General features: G+C 34.5%; 1 protein-coding gene across 2 annotated transcripts in view; it reads left to right on the forward strand.

Annotated features, from left to right (window-relative positions):
* Window positions 1-19941, forward strand: part of CNTN5 (contactin 5) — a 1357742-nt gene that overhangs the window by 158816 nt on the left and 1178985 nt on the right. The window lies entirely within an intron of this gene.

The raw sequence follows: 19941 nt of genomic DNA on the forward strand, positions 1-19941 counted from the left end.
TTGAATAAAGTATGTCTTTCTCCTTTCTGCCAGAGAACGTGGCAACTCAAAAGACCTCTCCACAATTTTGACAATTTACTGTTGTATAAAATGCAAAAATTACAAAGGGGTCAGATGTAGTTTGGCATACATTAATTAAGGACTCCTTCTCAATAATCCCACATCTTTCAGGGTAACAGAGTGGAATCTGGCAGAACTCGTGCTACTAGAAGATTACAAAATCATGAACATGATAGATGAACATGGCAGACTGCATACATATGCTATTGGTAGAAATTATATGAAGTCTTCAAAGCTTTAGCTAGTTTTGATTCCATAATAGTTTACCACTACTCATACACTGTTGTCTTAAGTCCATCATTCTAGCAATTGCTTCCTCTCTGCAGAACAATGGTTACCTCACTATTGGATGGTTTCCTTGACCTTGCAAGGTTTCCAATGATTTAAGTTCGCTAAACCCAATTGTCAGTTATAGCCCTCATGTTCTTTATTTAAAAGCTGCTTTTGATACAAGTTTTCACTCCTTTACATTTTAAAATTATTTCCAGGAAATCACTTTTTCATGCTTTTTATCTGCAACACTTACCATTCTTTATCTTTTTCTGTTAATGCTTTCTCCTCTTTCCCAGACCTCTTAACACTGGAGTTCTACAATCCTCAGTCCTTAGACTACTTCTCCTCTCTATGCCATCTCACTGCCATGGCTTTTAACCGACTGAGCCACCCAGGCGCCCCTTCACTGCCATGGCTTTTAATACCATCATGGATAACTCCTACATTTATAATCTAGACCTCTCCCTAAATTCTATATTTGTATATTTAATTTTCTATGTATATTTCATATATCTATATACTTTATATTGAATATTCAGTTTACCTCACCACTTAGATATAATAAACATCTCAAAATCGCAAAATTAACATATATAAAATCAATCTTATGATTTTTCTGCTATGGTTGTATGTCCTACTTGTCCTGCACATCTGTAATAATTCCATTTTCATTCATGATTTTATCTATTTGGGTCATCTCCCTTTTCTTTTTGAGAAGCCTGGCTAGTGGTTTGTCAATTTTGTTTATTTTTTCAAAAAAACAACTCTTGGTTTTGTTGATCTGCTCTACCGTTTTTTTAGATTCTATATTATTTATTTCTGCTCTGATCTTTATTATTTCTCTTCTTCTGCTGGGTTTAGGCTGTCTTTGCTGTTCTGCTTCTATTTCCTCTAGGTGTGCTGTTAGATTTTGTATTTGGGATTTTTCTTGTTTCTTGAGATAGGCCTGGATTGCAATGTATTTTCGTCTCAGGACTGCCTTCCCTGCATCCCAAAGCATTTGGATTGTTGTATTTTCATTTTCGTTTGTTTCCATATATTTTTTAATTTCTTCTCTAATTGCCCGGTTGACCCACTCATTCTTTAGTAGGGTGTTCTTTAACCTCCATGCTTTTGGAGGTTTTCCAGACTTTTTCCTGTGGTTGATTTCAAGCTTCATAGCATTGTGGTCTGAAAGGATGCATGGTATGATCTCAATTCTTGTATACTTATAAAGGGCTGTTTTGTGACCCAGTATGTGATCTATCTTGGAGAATGTTCCATGTGCACTCGAGAAGAAAGTATATTCTGTTGCTTTGGGATGCAGAGTTCTAAATATATCTGTCAAGTCCATCTGATCCAATGTATCATTCAGGGCTCTTGTTTCTTTATTGACCGTGTTTCTAGATGATCTACCCATTTCTGTAAGTGGGGTGTTAAAGTCCCCTGCAATTACCACATTCTTATCAATAAGGTTGCTTATGTTTGTGAGTAATTGTTTTATATATTTAGGGGCTCCTTTATTTGGTGCATAGACATTTGTAATTGTTAGCTCTTCCTGATGGATAGACCCTGTGATTATTATATAATGCCCTTCTTCATCTCTTGTTACAGCCTTTAATTTAAAGTCTAGTTTGTCTGATATAAGTATGGCTACTCCAGCTTTCTTTTGACTTCCCGTGGCATGATAAATAGTTCTCCATCCCCTCACTCTCAATCTGAAGGTGTCCTCAGGTCTAAAATGAGTCTCTTGTAGACAGCAAATAGATGGGTCTTGTTGTTTTATCCATTCTGATACCCTATGTCTTTTGGTTGGCACATTTAATCCATTTACATTCAGTGTTATTATTGAAAGATACGGGTTTAGAGTCATTGTGATGTCTGTATGTTTTATGCTTGTTAGTGATGTCTCTGGTACTTTGTCTCACAGGATCCCCCTTAGGATCTCTTGTAGGGCTGGTTTAGTGGTGACGAATTCCTTCAGTTTTTGTTTGTTTGGGAAGACCTTTATCTCTCCTTCTATTCTAAATGACAGACTTGCTGGATAAAGGATTCTCGGCTGCATATGTTTTCTGTTTAGCACACTGAAGATATCGTGCCACTCCTTTCTGGCCTGCCACGTTTCAGAAGACAGATCAGTCACAAGTCTTATAGGTCTCCCTTTATAAGTTAGGGCAAGTTTATCCCTTGCTGCTTTCAGAATTTTCTCTTTATCCTTCTGTTTTGCCAGTTTCACTATGATATGTCGTGCAGAAGTTCGATTCAAGTTACGTCTGAAGGGAGTTCTCCGTGCCTCTTGGATTTCAATGCCTTTTCCTTCCTCAGTTCAGGGAAGTTCTCAGCTATAATTTCTTCAAGTACACCTTCAGCACCTTTCCCTCTCGCTTCCTCCTCTGGGATACCAATTATGCGTATATTATTTCTTTTTAGTGTGTCACTTAGTTCTCTAATTTTCCCCTCATACTCCTGGATTTTTTTATCTCTCTTTTTCTCAGCTTCCTCTTTTTCCATAACTTTATCTTCTAGTTCACCTATTCTCTCCTCTGCCTCTTCAATCTGAGCCATCGTCGTTTCCATTTTGTTTTGCATTTCGTTTAAAGCGTTTTTCAGCTCTTCGTGACTGCTCCTTAGTCCCTTGATCTCTGTAGCAAGAGATTCTCTGCTGTCCTCTATACTGTTTTCAAGCCCAGTGATTAATTTGATGACTATTATTCTAAATTCACTTTCTGTTATATTATTTAAATCCTTTTTGATCAGTTCATTAGCTGTTGTTATTTCCTGGAGATTCTTCTGAGGGGAATTCTTCCGTTTGGTCATTTTGGATAGTCCCTGGAGTGGTGCGGACCTGCAGGGCACTTCCCCTGTGCTGTAGTGTATAACTGGAGCTGGTGGGCGGAGTCGCAGTCAGACCTGAAGTCTGCCCCCAGCCCACTGCTGGGGCCACAGTCAGACTGGTGTGTGCCTTCTCTTCCCCTCTCCTAGGGGGGGGTTAACTGTGGGGTGGCGTGGCCCATTTGGGCTACTTGCACACTGCCAGGCTTGTGGAGCTGGGGATCTGGCGTATTAGCTGGGGTGGGTAGGCAAGGTGCAGGGGGGCAGGAGGGGCAGGCTTAGCTCGCTTCTCCTTAGGTGATCCACTTCAGGAGGGGCCCTGTGGCAGTGGGAGGGAGTCAGACCCGCTGCTGGAGGGGTGGCTTCGCAGAAGCACCGTGTTGGGTGTTTGCGAGGAGCAAGCAAGTTCCCTGGCAGGAACTGGTTCCCTTTGGGATTTTGGCTGGGGGATGGGCGAGGGAGATGGCGCTGGTGAGCGCCTTTGTTCCCCGCCAAACTGAGCTCTGTCCTCCCGGGGCTCAGGAACTCTCCCTCCCTTTGTCCTCCAGCCTTCCCGCTTTCTGAGCAGAGCTGTTCACTTATGACCTCCCAGATGCTAAGCAAGTCCCGCTTGCTGTCGGAACACACTCCGTAGGGCCCCTCCGCTTTTGCAAGCCAGACTCCGGGCTCTGCTTGGCCGGCGGGCCGCCCCTCCACCCCGGCTCCCTCCCGCCAGTCCGTGGAGCGTGCACTGCCTCGCTGCCCTTCCTACCCTCTTCCGTGGTCCTCTCGTCTGCGCTTGGCTCTGGAGACTCCGTTCTGCTAGTTTCTGTTGGTTTTCTGGGTTAGTTAGGCAGGTGTAGGTGGAATTTAAGTGATCAGCAGGATGCCCAGTGAGCCCAGCGTCCTCCTAAGCCGCCATCTTCCGGTCCCCCCCTGTCAAAAGATTTTCAGTACAGTGTGGGATATCAGTGCAATGAATCAGACTGAGGAGGTGGGCTTGTAAGTGGGTGGCTACATGTCCAGAACAGGCAGTCTTTACATATATATATATATATATATATGTATATATAAAACTTTCCTAAGTGGCTAGGTTATTAGGCTGGAGCCAAAAGGTCTGAGGTCTATTTTTCATGAAAATACCACAACGAAGTATAGAATGCAACACAAGAAGCTGAATTCAGCAACATAATGCAATACGTGTAATATACATAGAACAAAAGGATATAGACAATAAAATAAAATAAAATAAAATAAAATAAAATAAAATAAAATAAAATTCTACGAATCGTTCAGAGGCTTAGATCAAAATCAAAATCCACAGCAGCAGGTAATAGTCAACCCTTTAGAGAGATTTATGGGAATAATGCAAGCTATTAAATTGGAATGACTGATCAGGGTAAAAATCATAGAGAATCTTTAAGCCCCTTTGGTATCATGATGTATTAAACACTAGTTATCATGTTGCTATATATGAAGTGAACAGGAGACAAGGAAAATAGCAGATGAAAGAGACAAACTTTATAACTGAGGTACTGAATAGACTCAGCCAGCAACTTAAAAAATCTAGCAACTCTAGAGACAGGAGAGATGAGTAGCATTAACCAAAATTGCACTTTATATCTACAATTCATTGGAATTATACATTTTCTGAAAAACTATAGATTCATTTTTAAGTACATCTGAGTTTCTCTCAATAATATTTTTGTAATTATCCGATAATTTAAAATATATTCAAAATAAGTATCATGTGGCATCGATCAAATTTTACCTTCTTGTGGATAATTTTATTCATTTAAAAGTGAACAGCCATTCATATTCAATCCTTTATTATAATATTATGTGATATTTAATGTAAATAAAAAATCCTAGGCTTCTGAAATATGCCCTTTGGATTAGAAAATAATACATTCAGAAAATATTCGTTTAATATTTTCTGTCAAAAATATGTGACACTAAATGTACAAAATGAAGTAAGATATGACATTAGCTATTTGGACACACAAATATATACATATATTATACATATGAAATTATTACTTTATTATAAAATATGTACAAATGTGCCTACCTTCATATAACAAACAATTACACTTGTAATGAAATTGAAATGTATCTAACTTTACCTAATTTTCACAATTATTTCTAGAAAACTGATATAAACTTTACAATTACTTTTATATCACCCATACATCAGTATTGAATATAATTCATATACCTAAAAGAATGTGTGAATAAAACACAAATAGACTTTAGTTTACTTCTTAAATTCATTTAGACATTCACATCACAATAATTCCCATATTTACCTCAGGTTGGGAGCTGCTCACATTGGGTTTTATCCTCATGCTGCAAATGCTGTTTGAGACACAAATGCAATAGATATTTTTTTTAGTCACATAGCCAAATAAGATTTAGTGTTGCTGGTGGTTTGTGGCATGTATACAGATGTGTATGTGTTCTTCAGTGTTGGAGTGTAAGTTTAGGCAGCACTCAAAGCCTTAAATAATTGGAAACTTAACCACTATTCTTATTTGGTTATAATTATTATATTGTTTAGCTAATATATTCAAAATATTATAATCTCCTTGTAATATCTCCTTGAACTTTATCTTTTATTAAAAGTGCCTTACTTTTTCAAAGAAGTTTTTAATTTTAATCCCACTATTAACATGCAGTGTTATAATAATTTCAGGTGTACAAGATAGTGATTCAACAATTCTATACATTACTCAGTGCTTGTCATAAGCACTCTTAAGTGTACTCTTTAATCCCCATCACCCATTTAACCCATCTGCCTACCCACCTACTCTCATCAGTTTGTTCTCTATAGTTAAGAGTCTGTTTCTTGGTTTCTCTTGCTCTCTCTCTCTCTCTCTTTTTTTTACCTTTTCTTGATGTTTCTTGGATGCCACATAGGTGTCAAATCATATGGTATTTGCCAAAAGTGCCCCTAGTTTTAAGTCATAATAAATGTTTTTGATTAGTAAGTACATATTTTTTGAAGTGTGGGCACATTGCTTTTTTCCACATTAATTTTTCAATATGTTAATACTATTATTTTGAAAATGAGCATTTGAAATGGCAAATTATATGTACAGTGTCAAATTCATGTAAATGCCACGTTCATTATTTTGTCACAAACTACTTGATAATGAAGAGGAATGGAACACTATTGAATTCTGTAACTCACAGTTATACACTGCAGGAACTCTTTGTTCATTAAAATAATAGTTTCCAGTAAAGGATCTTTTGGGAATTATATGGCAAAGTGGCCTCACACACAATCATTTTTGTCCAATAATAATTCACTAATAAATGATGGAAAAAATACAGCTACTCGAATCAAGTAACACATTACAGGAGTATAGCAATGCTGTGGCTTGTTGAGTCATATATCAAGGGAATGTTTTCCATGTTTTTCTATTGTATAGTGCCTAGATCCCCTTCATGCCCTGGATGTCATACAAGAGTTTGGGGTTCTAAAACAAGGAAAATTACAAATCAAAGACATAAAATTTGTCCTTTCATAGGTTTTGATTTTTAAACTAGATAAGATTCCTCTATTTCATCATCAATGCATATATTTCTCCAAAAAATGGGTCACAGTTTGCCTTAGTAATAGTAACCTATTATAATAAAGTGATGATATATGTTCAAAAGTGTAATCTGTATAACTGAGTTTTACTGTGAATTAAAAATTAACGTTAGTATTTAAAGTACTATATATGCAGTGAAAAAAAAGATAACTAAGATGGTAGCAAAAAGTAGAAAATTCAACAAACCTATAGTAGTTTACCACTAGATAGTGATATGGGGTCTTTATTATTTATATATGTATGAAACTGTCTATAACAGGGCCCATCATATTGAAGACACTCAAATGTTTTGTTGAATTAATGACAGCTTAAACTCTTATTCAACCATTATCCTCATGCATTTGGGGTAATTATATTGTTTGGTTACTATATTCAAAACACTATAGTCTCTCTATAATATTTATCTGAACCTAATCTTTTATTAAAGATGTTCTTACACACCTAGAAGCAACATAAGATTTTGCATCAACTTCTTTCACTTTCCTGGTTTACAGCAGTGATAAAATTCCCTCTACTATCTTCTGTGAAAGAAGGATTTTGAAAAGAATATGTGAAATTTAATTCAGAAATAGCAAGGACTCCAAATAATTCTATGAAAACTATTTCAGAAACCAGATAGAAGCTGTTCTTCTAAGTAATATTCCCCTGAAGAGGTCCCACCAATATCATAATAACTTTTTGGCACTTAGGCCAGTAATTTGTTTTTCAAACTCCTGGTATATTTGTCACCATTTGTCATCCATTCCTGTCTTCTTCTTTTGTTTTAAGTTTATGAATTTATTTTTATAAAGAGAGAGTGGGGGAGTGGCAGAGAGAGAGGAAGAGAAAGAATCCCAACTGCGAACTGTGAGGTCATGACCTGAGCTGAAACCAAGGGTCAGATACTTAACCGACTTAGCCACCCAGATCCCCATCCATTCCTGTCTTCTTAAAAATTTCTTCTGTCTTCGTTTTCATTGTATTAGTTCTCCTCTTATTTCTGAATGTTTGTTTCTATCTTCTTTGCTAAATTTTCTTATCTTATTTGCTTCACAATATTGTTGTGCTCCAAAGTTTCATTCTCAATTCTCTTCCTTTCTGGTGATATACTATTGATGTAGGTGATCCCATTTACAGTTTTGGTTTCAGCTACCATTGATACGTGGATAGTTCTGAATATGATTATCCCAACTCAGTTACACAAATTCTAAACCTATATAGCTGATTTTGCATTGGATTTGTTGGTTTTACATGAAATCCCTTGTATAACATTGAACTCAACATCTTCACCTTAAATTGTATTTCTCTTTCTTTAAACAGCTTAACCACTCACTGTGTTGCCCATGTAAGTCCAAAATGTTATCCTCTTCCTTAGTCACATGTCTAATAGATGAAGACTTACTAATTTTACTTCTTTAATATCTCCTGAATCTGTCCACGGATCATTATACTCATTCTCATTGCCTCCATTCAGGTCTTCATTATGGCTGGCTTGACTTGTAGAAATACCCTCTAACTCTTTTCTGAAGATCCATTGCTTAACCTTCTAATTTGTTCTCTCTTTTATCACTGCATTGATGTTTCTAAAAGGTAAGACTATTTATTACTTGTTACTCTCAGACTAGAAATCAAGGTAAAGTCCAAATTACTCATCTTTGACCCAGAACCTTTCCTTAGTAGGTTTGTCTATTCTCTATGTGGTATTTTCTCCACATAACCTTTGCACATTATACTATTCTGTGTCTAACTACTGGCAGTGCTTGAATGTGCATGTTTTCTTACAAATCCATGAATTCATACCTGCTTACTTCTGCTTGGAAAAACTTTTGCTCCCACCATTTAACTTGGCAACCTTCTGTTTCTTCTTGAAAATAAACACACATGTAACCTCTTTAGTAACCTGTCCCCATCCTGCCAGCCTTCCTTATCCAGGCAGCTATCCTTCATACCCATATAGAATATTGTATGTATCTCTTAATATGCCACTTTATATAATAACTTGTCAAAATATATTTGGTTTCTAGGTAATTATCTGGCACTTAAAAGTATTTAGTAAATGTTATGAAGTCTTAATAAGAATTATTTACACTATATAATTCCATGATTATTCAGAAGTACAAAGAAAATGATTTTTTATAGTACACTGCTTTGAAGTGAGCTTGAAGTATATTGTTTTACTTGGAAATATTAACATCAGATATTTTGTTTGTGTAGAAAGATGAGAAATAAGGTAGTTGTTTTGACAAAAAAACCCACCAGCTTTGCTGGAGGTTTAAAGAAATATCTAAAAATAGATGTGGCTAGGAGAAATAACATTTAACACTAAATCAAAAATGATGCTATAAAATAAAAAACTAGTTCTTGGTTTTTAAATTGTATTTGACAGCATGTAGTGCTTCAATACACCAAATTTAGTATAAATAAATCAATCCCAGATGATAAAGAAACTTTCTTAAAGGAAGTTGGGAATAAGTTAGATGTTTCAGCATATACTTAAGAAGAACAGGGGACAGGGAACAGGGGAAAAATGTAAACAGGAAAACCAAGTTGCTCATTTTTCTTTTTGGGGGAATACAACAAAAAACAATCAAGAAAGAAAACAAAATCAAGTCCGATATTATCACAAAAACCAGAAAAGAGAGGGTCTTTCTTTTAAGGTGGTATAGTTAGCAAGACTTACATGAATAATCTGATTAGGGTGAATAAACATGTTAAGATTCTTGATTCATACACTTAAGTACTTTTTGAGTACCTATACTGATAAAAACACCTAAAATAAAACATGAGAATTGAGAGTTAAAAAATAATCTTGGTAGGATGTATAGGTGATAGTTAAAAAATTATTACCAAAATGGACTAATCTCTTTTAAAAAAAATGTCTGGTCTTGTGAACTCAGAGGTAATAGAAAATTCTTTTTCAGAAGATGATTGCTGTTAGGCACAAATAATATACAGTGAAATTCTGAAAAGGATCTTTTTCTGTGACCTTAATTAGTATCATTGTGAAACACAGGGAACTTTTTATCACACTTTGTCTATTAAAATACATTATTTTAAGGATATAAATGCTTAAATCTGAACTGAAAAAATTCAGCAGCTAAATAGTAAGAGCTAATGATTCAAATTTCATTCTTAGTTGGAACTAAAAGTATATATTTTTCTCTTTGGTGAAGAAACAGAGGAGGTAAAATAAAGAGAAATACTACCATGCTTTACAAATCATTTACAATCATTTATCAAAGCATAGGTTTATCAATATAACAGAAGATAGGTCCTCTGCAAATTCTGAAAAATATCACATATTTAAAAGCAGTAAGAGGGGAAAATTTAGGGATTTTTCTTAGTGGTAATTATATAAAAATAAAATCTAATTAACAATTTAAATCCCAACAAATATGTCTTATGAAGTAAAATTTACTGTAGATTCTCCTCTTTGATATTATTTCATCACAAATCACAGAAGGAGAAAGTGTTCCATCATTCATACTTCCTAAAAACACAGCAAAGAGAAACTTTCTACTTTAAATCCTCTTTTACATCCTAGCACTCATAGCTTTACATAATCTTTACCAAAGTTTTAAAGTCTTTAGTCAGTCATGCTTTTACTGGGCAAACACATTTTCTTTTCTAGAAATTTGTAGCTGCATTTTCAAAATAGAAATTTACATTAAACAGTTTCCAACATTTCTTGATGTAAAATTGAACTTTATTCTTATACATTTTGACCCCTTCTATCAGTTTTATCAAACAATACTTTTTTTGTTCAAATTCAGTGTTTATCATTCTCATAGTTATTATAGGAGGATATTGAGTGTGAATTTCCTTCCATCCTGGGGTTGAAGACAAAGTGTATTTCAGTACTCACATTCTCTAAAGAGATACATCAACAATGTGGACAGATAGTTTCCTCAGAAAAGCAACTATTTTCTCTATGTTGTCTCAACAAGACCAGAGGGAAGAGCAAGAGATCAAACAACAGGGATGCCCAAAGGAATCAGGTGTAAAAATGGAGAAGGGCTAAAAGAAGTTTGACGCTCTGGATAGAGGCACTGGCAGGCAGTTAGTACAAAACAGAGAAATGACAGGCAACCAAGAGAGAAGATTACAATCAAAGACAATGAAGTGAAGTAAAAAACTGTCTCCCTCCCGTGCAGTCCCAAATAACACCTAAGACCAGGGGAATGCACCGTATAAGGGAGGGCAGCCATATCATAGATGCCACAACACTGCCCATCCACACCAGGCATTAGAGCAGAAGAAGCAATCTCAGAGCGAAACCTGTCCGCAGTTCTCTCAGGTCCCTGGAATCCTAGCTTGGTTGGTTGAGTGTGGGAGTGAGTTGGGAAGAAGTAAAATGCTGAATCAAATATGAGATGTGAATTTTAAAGTAGTCTATGGTGGGGTGACTGGGTGGCCCAGTTGGTTAAGTGACTGACTTTGGCTCAGGTCATGATCTCATGGTTCATGGGTTCCAGCCCCACATCAGGCTCTGTGCTCAGAGCCTGTTGCCTGCTTCAGATTCTGTGTTTCTGTCTTTCAAAAATAAACAAACATTAAAACATTTAAAAAAATAAAGTAGTCTGTGGTGAATTTTTAATAACTCAAAGAAAGCCAAATTCTATAGGAATACATGCGTATGTGAAAGATTTTATATTATTTCCAGTACAATACAAATTTAAGATCACAATGTTTTTGACAAATGTCTTCAATTGTGTGTATTCTTATGCTGAATACCTTGTTTTTCTTATTTACTTTTTTGATCTTATATTCTACTGATAATAGCTTCAAACAAACAATACCAACACCAACAAGCACTGAATCTACTGACAGCCCACTAACATTTTTTTGTTGTTGTTGCAGTTTTCTTCGTTCTTAAAATACTGTCCTTTAAAGTTACTTAAGGTATTTCTTATTTGTGTGTGATAGTTTTGTCACTATGCTGATACCTAAATTGTTTATTTTTTTACAGTTTTATGGAATTTTTCATATAATTTCAGGTCTAATTATGTAAAATACTCTTTAATATAAAATATATAAGACTTAGAAACTACATAGAGATGTACTGCATTCAAGGAGAATGTCTTCTATCCCTGAACTCTTCTCCTCCATAAGTAATCATTTTTACTAGCTTTTGACTATCCTTTCTAGATCATTTTATCTCAGTATGGAGATTTTTCTCATTCTTTTTATAGGTGAGTAGTACTTTATTATACAGATATATATCACAGTTTATTCATCCAGTTCTCCAAGGATGAATAGTTGAGTTGATTTCAGTCATTTATTATTAAAAATAATTATTGAAAATAATGCTAGAATGCATATTGTATATATGCCATTTCGTATTTGTGACTTTCATATGGATTCCTAGCAATGAGATTGCTGATTTAAAGGTGACTACATATGTAATTTTGTTAAAGATAACCAAGTTCCTTCCACTTTTCAACCTAACCATCTGTGTGTGAGAGTGCCTCTTTCATCACATTCTTGCCAACAGAATATGTTGTCAGATCTTTTATGTCTTGTCATTCTGATAAGTGAGAAATGCTATTTCCTATATATAAGTAGAGAATTTGTCTAAGAGTTAGGTTAAGCAATTTTTATGTTTACAGACACTTTTCAATTATTTGAAATGTGATTTTTCATATTTTTCTTATAACCCATCATACGAAAATAACACAATTTGTTTAGTATTTAGATTAACTATGAGGTAAAAGCCACATTTTTAAGGTATGCTTGCTTTTTCTGTTTTCTTAAAGTTTTCTTTTTAATTCTTTTAATTCAATTTAGTTAAAGGAAAAATCAATTACAAAATTAGAAAAATAATATATAAATAGCATTGCTAGATATGTTAGCATACTTGTTTAATAAAATATATTTAAATGGAATTAAATATTAGTGTTATAAGTTGTAATTACCTCATATTAATTTATAAAAATTACAGGCATACCTCATTTTATTGTACTTTGCTTTATTATGACTCACAAATATTGCAGGTTTATTTGTTTGTTTTGTTTTGTTTACAGATTGAAGGTTTATGGCAACCCTGTGCCAAGCAAGTCTGTTAGTACCACTTTTCCCAGCAGTATCAGTGTCTCTGTGCCACATTTGGATAATTTTTGCAATATTTTGAACACTTTCGGTATTATAATATTTTTTTTTCTGATGAACTTTACTCAGTGATCTTTGATGCAACTATTTTAATTGTTTTGTGCTTTCTGAACTAAATCCATATAAGACAACAAACTTAATTGATAAATGTTGTGTGTGTACTGATTGTTCCACCAATCAACCATTCCCCTGTCTCTCTCCTTCTCCTTGGGTCTCCCTATTTCGTGAGACACAAAAATATTGAAATCAGGGCAATTAATAACTGTATGTGGTGTCTAAGTGTTCAAGTGAAAGGAAGAGCCTCATGTCTCTTACTTTAAAATAATGCTAGAGATGATTAAGTTTAGTGGAGAAGGCATGTCAAAAGCTGAGATAGGCTGAAAGCTAGGTCTCTTACACCAAATAGTCACATTGTGAATGCAAAGGAAAAAGTTCTTGAAGGAAGTTAAAAATGCTACTCCAGTGATGGATAATAAGAAAGCAAAGCAACCTTATTGCTTATATGGAAAAAGTTTTAGGGGTCTGGAGAGAAGATCAAACCAGCCACAACATTCTCTTAAGATGAAGCCTAATCCAGAGTAAGGCCCTAACTCTATTCAATTCTATGAAGGCTGAGAGAGGTGAAGAAGCTGCAAAATAAAAGTTTGAAACTAGCAAAGGTTGTTTCATGAGGTTTAAGGAAAGAAGCCATAACATAAAAGTGCAAGGTGTAGCCACAAGTTATCCAGAAGATCTAGCTAAGGTAATTAGTGAAGGTGGCTACACCAAACAGCAGACTTTTAATGTAGATGAAACAGTTGTTTATTGGAAGAAGATGCCATCTAGGACTTTTATAACTAGGGAGGAGAAAGTCAATACCTGCCTTCAAAGTTTCAGAGGACACGATGACTTTCTTGTTAGAGGTTAATGCAGCTGGTTACTTTAAGTTGAAATCTGTACTCATTTACCGTAAAAGTCCTCGGGCTCTTAAGGATTAGGCTAAATCTACTGCTGTGCTCTATAAATAGAACAGCAAAGCCTAGATGACAGCATACATGTTTACAACATGGTTCACTGAATGTTTTAAGCCCACTTTTGAGACTTACTGCTCAGAAACGAAACAACTGCTTTCAAAATATTACTGCTCATAGACAATGCACATGGTCACCCAAGAACTCGGATGCAGTTGTCCAGGGAGATTAGTGTTGTTTTCATGCCTGCTAGTATAACATCCATTCTGCAACTCATGGATCAAGGAGTCAATTTGACTTTCAAGTTTTGTTATTTAAGAAATACATTTCCTAAGACTGTAGCTGTCATAGATAGTGAGTCATTCTTATGATGGATCTGGGAAATAAATTGAAAACATTCTGGAAAGGATTCACCATTCTAGATGCCATTAAGAACATTTGTAATTCAGAGGTGCCAAGGTGGCTCAGTTGGTTAAGTGTCCAACTTCAGCTCAGGTCATGATCTCACAGTTCATGAGTTTGAGCCCCGGGTCGGGCTCTGTGCTGACAGTTCAGAGCCTGGAGCCTGCTTGGGATTCTATGTCTCTGTCTCTGTTTCTCTCTCTCTGCCCCTCCTCCACTCGTTCTCTCTCTCTCTCCCTCTCTCTCAAAAATAAATAAACATTATTTTTTTAAAAGAACATTTGTGATTCATGGGAAGAAATCAAAATACCAACATTAACAAGAGTTTGGAAGAAGTTCATTGCAGCCCTCATGGATGACTTCGAGGGGTTCAAGACTTCAAGCAACTGGAGATGTGGTGGAACTAGAAAAAGAACTAGAATTAGAAGTGGAGCCTGAAGATGTGACTAAATTGATGCAATCCCATGAAAAATCTTGAGCAGATGAGAAGTTGCCTCTTATGGATGAGCAAATAAAGTGGTTTTCTGAGATGGAATCTACTCTTGGTGAAGATGCCGTAAGATCATTGAAATCACACCAAAGAATTTAAAATATTACAAAAACTTAGTTGATAAAGCAGCAACAGGGCTTGAAAGGATTCATTCTAATTTTGAAAGAAGTTCTACTCTGGGAAAAATGCTATCATCACCTGCTACAGAGAAATCATTAGTGAAAGAAAAACTTAACTTTTATGTCAAACTTTACTGCTGTTTTATTTTAATAAATTGCCACAGCCACCCCAGCCTTCAGCAACCACCACCCTGATCAGTTAGCCGCCATCAACATCAAGGCAAGATCCTCTGCCAGCAAAAAGTTTATGACTCTTTAAAAACTCAGATGATGGTTAGCATCTTTTAGCAATCAAGTATTTTTGAAACAAGGTACCTACATTTTTAAAAAAATAATTCTATTACACACTTAATAGACTACAGTATAGTATAAAGATAACTTTTATGTGCACTGGGAAACAAAAAAAATCATTTAACTTGCTTTATTGCTATATTCACTTTATTGCAGTGGTCTGGAATTGAATCTGCAATATTTGAGGTATGCCTATACAAAAAGAAATGAGATATCTGTCATTCAGACATGATGCATTGGTATGTACATTTTGAGTATCTTATAGTGAACAAGATAAAAATAAAACCAATTTTATGAAGCTTAACTAAAACATGTTTATTTAAATCTACCATATGGAAATATATTTAAAAAGAACATTCCTTAGTTGGGTATAAGTACTAAAGACAGAATGACAGATTTTTACTTACTGTTATATTTGTTTTTCTGAGGACTTTAGTTAAAAGTAATATTAAGTTGCATCTGCTATAAACAGATGCACATGTAGCAGCACCAAAATGCTAACTCCAACATAAATGACAATATCCATATGCTCCTGGCATTTATTTCTTTTGGCACTTGTATATTGTACATAATTATAAACTATGTGTAACACTTGAGAAAAATAAGTCGACAATCTGGTCATGAAGATTCAAAGACCTCTTCAATTCAAGTAGAACTTTATTTTAAAAAATGTATTTTATTAGGATATAAGGCTATGCATAGTTTTATTATGAAATTATTACCTTAAAATATTTTAAAAGGTTTGTGTAGATAAAGATTTGTGTAGATAAAGATTTTCATCATATTTCAAATCAGTATGGTAGTGACTAATATACAAAGCCCTATCCCCACTACAAACATGAAAATTGGGATAATAAGTGATTTTTTAAATACATAGTGAAGTTGAAAATTAAGAAAGAGAAAACCCCAGGGACCAAAAGCAAGAAGTGAACAAAAAAGTAAGAACAGACAGCAGAAATTGGAACTCAATGCCTTAGATAAGCATGGGAATTGTGCACTTCATATGCTCTAGGACTCAGGATCTAAAATTGGGTAGGACCCTAATCAAGGATATCGACCTTGTGTGCACAAAAGGAGCTATAACTGGTCTTTTTGATGAATAAAAGAGTTAGGAAGTATTGACCCATCTCTAAATATGGAACTGGAAAAATTCTGCCTCCTTGCTTGAGAATGCAACATGGAACATGCCCTTCACTTGAGCTGTAAATGATAAAAGAGCCATAATTGAAAAATGGAAACCCTGGCTTATATTTTACTCAGGTGTTGGGACTTTTCACACTGCCCTCTTGATACTGAAATTCAGAGATGACTAAAAATGACATAAAATATGATGTAACCTATGAACCCATACACAGGCAAATGTAAATGAAAATTGAAATATAAAGAAAAGCACTTCATGAGAATTTTATTAGAATACATAGCATAAAAACATCTATCAGAAACAATTTCTGCAGGAAATTATTTTACAATTAAAATATTACATTTTTAAGAGGTGATGAGAATAGACCATCTTGGGGTGGGGGGAGCTTTACAATGAATATATATTAAAGTTAATAGAAAACATGGCTGGGAAAGAACCAATAAAGTAATAATAAGACAGCTTAGCAAATTTGAAATAATATTAGAAATAAAGTATTTCCTTGTATTAAACACTTACTAGACATATTCTGTTAAGAGTTGAAGAAAAGATTCATAAATTAGAAATTTATTTGAGGAAATCACCTAAAGTATAGATAAAAATATCAAGAATATGAAATTAAAGTTGAGAAACAAATGACAATAAAATTAAGATCTCCAGCCAATTTTTTTTTTAAGTTTATCATTTTATTTTGAGAGAGAGAGTGTGTGAATGTGAGCAATTGAGGGGCAGAGAGAGAGGGAGAGAGAGAATACCAAGTAGGCTTGGTGTTTGAAGCATGGGGCCAAACCCACAAAAAGAACCATGAGATCTTGACCTGAGCCAAAACCAAGAGTCAGACGCTTAACCAACTGAGCCACACAGACATCACCAACCAATTTTTTATGAGAATTCTAGAAGAGGTAAATTCAATGAGATAAAGCTAGATTAATTTTTAGAGCACAGACAGCCATTAAAGTACAAACATGAAATGTTTTTCAACATTAAAATTATGGGGGGGGAGTGCAGATTACCTTCAAAGGGTTTTTTAGTAATGATAGAAATCAGAAAATAATGCAATGATATAATCAAAGAGTTGAATTTTATACCTAGATTTGTTTTCTTAAATTTGGTTCAATATTGTCAAGTAAAACATTTTGAAAAATATAAAATCAACTAACAAATTCACTGTCACCAGTCTAACACTAAAGGATTAGATTTATTAAAGGATGCAGTTTGCTAAGAAAGAAAACAAAGACTTAAAAACAATGGGTGAAATTATGGAAAGAGCCTAAATGTCCATCAACTGATGAATGGATAAAGAAGATGTGGTTTATACATACAATGGAATGCTACTTGGCAATGTGAAAGAATAAGATCTTGCCATTTGCAGCGACATGGATGAACTGGAAGGTATTATGCTAAGTGAAATAAGTCAGTCATAGAAAGACAAATATCATATGTTTTCACTCATATGTGGAACTTGAGAAACTTAACAGAAAACCATGGGGGAAGTATAGGGGGAGAATGTTTCAAACAGAGAGGAAGGGAGGAAAACCATAAGCGACTTAAATATAAAGAACAAACTGAGTGTTAATGGAGGAGCAGGGGAGAGGGGAAAATGAGTGATGGGCATTGAGGAGGGCACTTGTTGGGATGACCACGGGATGTTGTATGTAAGTGATGAATCATGGGAATCTACCTCCAAAACCAAGAGCACACTGTATACATGGTATGTTAGCCAATTTGACAATAAATTATATTAAAAAAAAACAAACAATGGGTGAAAAATGGTAAATAAAGAAATTCATAAGATATATTACAATGTATGTAGAAACTAAAACACACACACACACACACACACACACACACACACACACACACGCACACCAAAAAAAAATCTGATAAATTTAAAATTAGAACTAAATTATTAGACAGCAAAACATGGAAGGTTGTAATAAGATTGTTATAAGTTATAGAGGTATTTTGTACTTTTTTCCCACAATAAAAACAGAATCATCTTCCTTGGAGCACCTGGATGGCTCAGTCAGTTAAGCACCCAACTTTCACTCAGGCATATGATCTCACAGTTTGTGAGTTCCAGTCCGAGACTGGATAAATGATAATGATAGGCTTTCTGCTGTCAGTACCATGCCTGCTTCAGATCCTCTGTCCCCCATCTCTCTCTCAAAAATAAATGAACAACAACAACAAAAAACCAGAATCGTATTCCATATATATATATATATATATATATATATATATATAACAATTTTATTATAAAAATTTTCAAGTAACTCCATATATTAAATTGAATAATGCTAAAAATGACTTAAAAGCTCTCTGTTCTAAGATAAATACATTTACATTTTCTTCACCATTCCTCATACTGAGTTTTGTTTATACATGCACACTAAATAAGTAACTGTTAAATATCAGTTCCAAATGAAGAAATATATGTTAACATTTTATCACATGTATTGCACAAATTTTTCACAATTTATTTGTTATTAGATTTTGTTGTATGGTTTGATACAAAATTGATGTAAACTTATATAAATAATGAATATGTGTTCATTCATATATATAATTTTGTGTGCGAATTTCATTTGCTTTACCGTATCTTATTTTCTGTTCACCTTTAATCTCTTTCTTTCCCTGACCCTCTAAACAATTTTGATGTAACTTGATGTGTGTACTTTCTTCAAACCTGGTGTGTATCCTTTTATAATTTCTTCCAGGATCATTTAATTAAATGCAAATTCAGATGTGCACACACACGCATATGTATAGAGAGAAGTTTAATTTCATATGTGGGCATAATAAAGGATTATATGTCATCTATTAGCATTTTGAGATTCTCAATTTACTTTTTATAGAGTTCTTTTTTGTTTTTATTTAAATGTTTTTTTACATTTATTAATTTTTTTGAAAGACAGAGAAAGATAGAGCACAAGTGGGGGAGGGTCAGAGAGAGAATGGGACACAGAGTCCAAAGCAGGCTCCAGGCTCCTAGCTGTCAGCACCCAGCCTGATGCGGAGCCTGAACTCACAAACCATGAGGTCATGACCTGAGCTGAAGTCAGACGTTTAACCAACTGAGCCACCCAGGTGACCCTACTTTTTATAGAGTTCTACACATTAGGGTGTGAAATAGGACTTCTTTTTTCTAAATGGATGAATGATTTATTGAACTATTCACCTATTACTAAGCATTCAATTTAATTTTAGTTTGAGATTACTTCAAAAAAATAAGCAACTACTTTATATTAATGCTTTCACTTATATATGTTTTATTTTTATAAGATAGATTCCTAGAGCTCTGATTTCTGGATTAAAGAGTACACATAATTTTAACTAGAAGATATGTTGTCATATGTTGTTGTGTTTACTTTTTTTCAAAATCGTAAATATTTGCAGTTTTAAGCAGTAATATATAAAAAAGATTATTTATACTAAATTCCTAACAAAAGTAGGTATTCCTCTTTATTTTTAACAATTTGACTTTTAGAAATGGACTAGAAGCAGAAATTAGAATGGTGGTTACCAGAGGCTGCAGGGAGAAGAGAAAGGGGAATTGTTTAACGGGATAGAGTTTCAGATTTGCAACATGAAAAAGTTCTAAAGATCTGTTTCATAATAATGTGAATATACTCAACACTACATACATATGTATGTATATAAAGTGGCTAAGACGGTAAAAACAAGATGAAACAATACATCAGATAATATAAGTTTTCTCCATCCCATTACCATGTTTGCT

The sequence above is a fragment of the Panthera pardus genome, unplaced genomic scaffold, assembly GCF_024362965.1.
Source record: "Panthera pardus isolate Hobbes unplaced genomic scaffold, ASM2436296v1 HiC_scaffold_12, whole genome shotgun sequence".
In the NCBI taxonomy this organism is placed as follows: domain Eukaryota; kingdom Metazoa; phylum Chordata; class Mammalia; order Carnivora; family Felidae; genus Panthera; species Panthera pardus.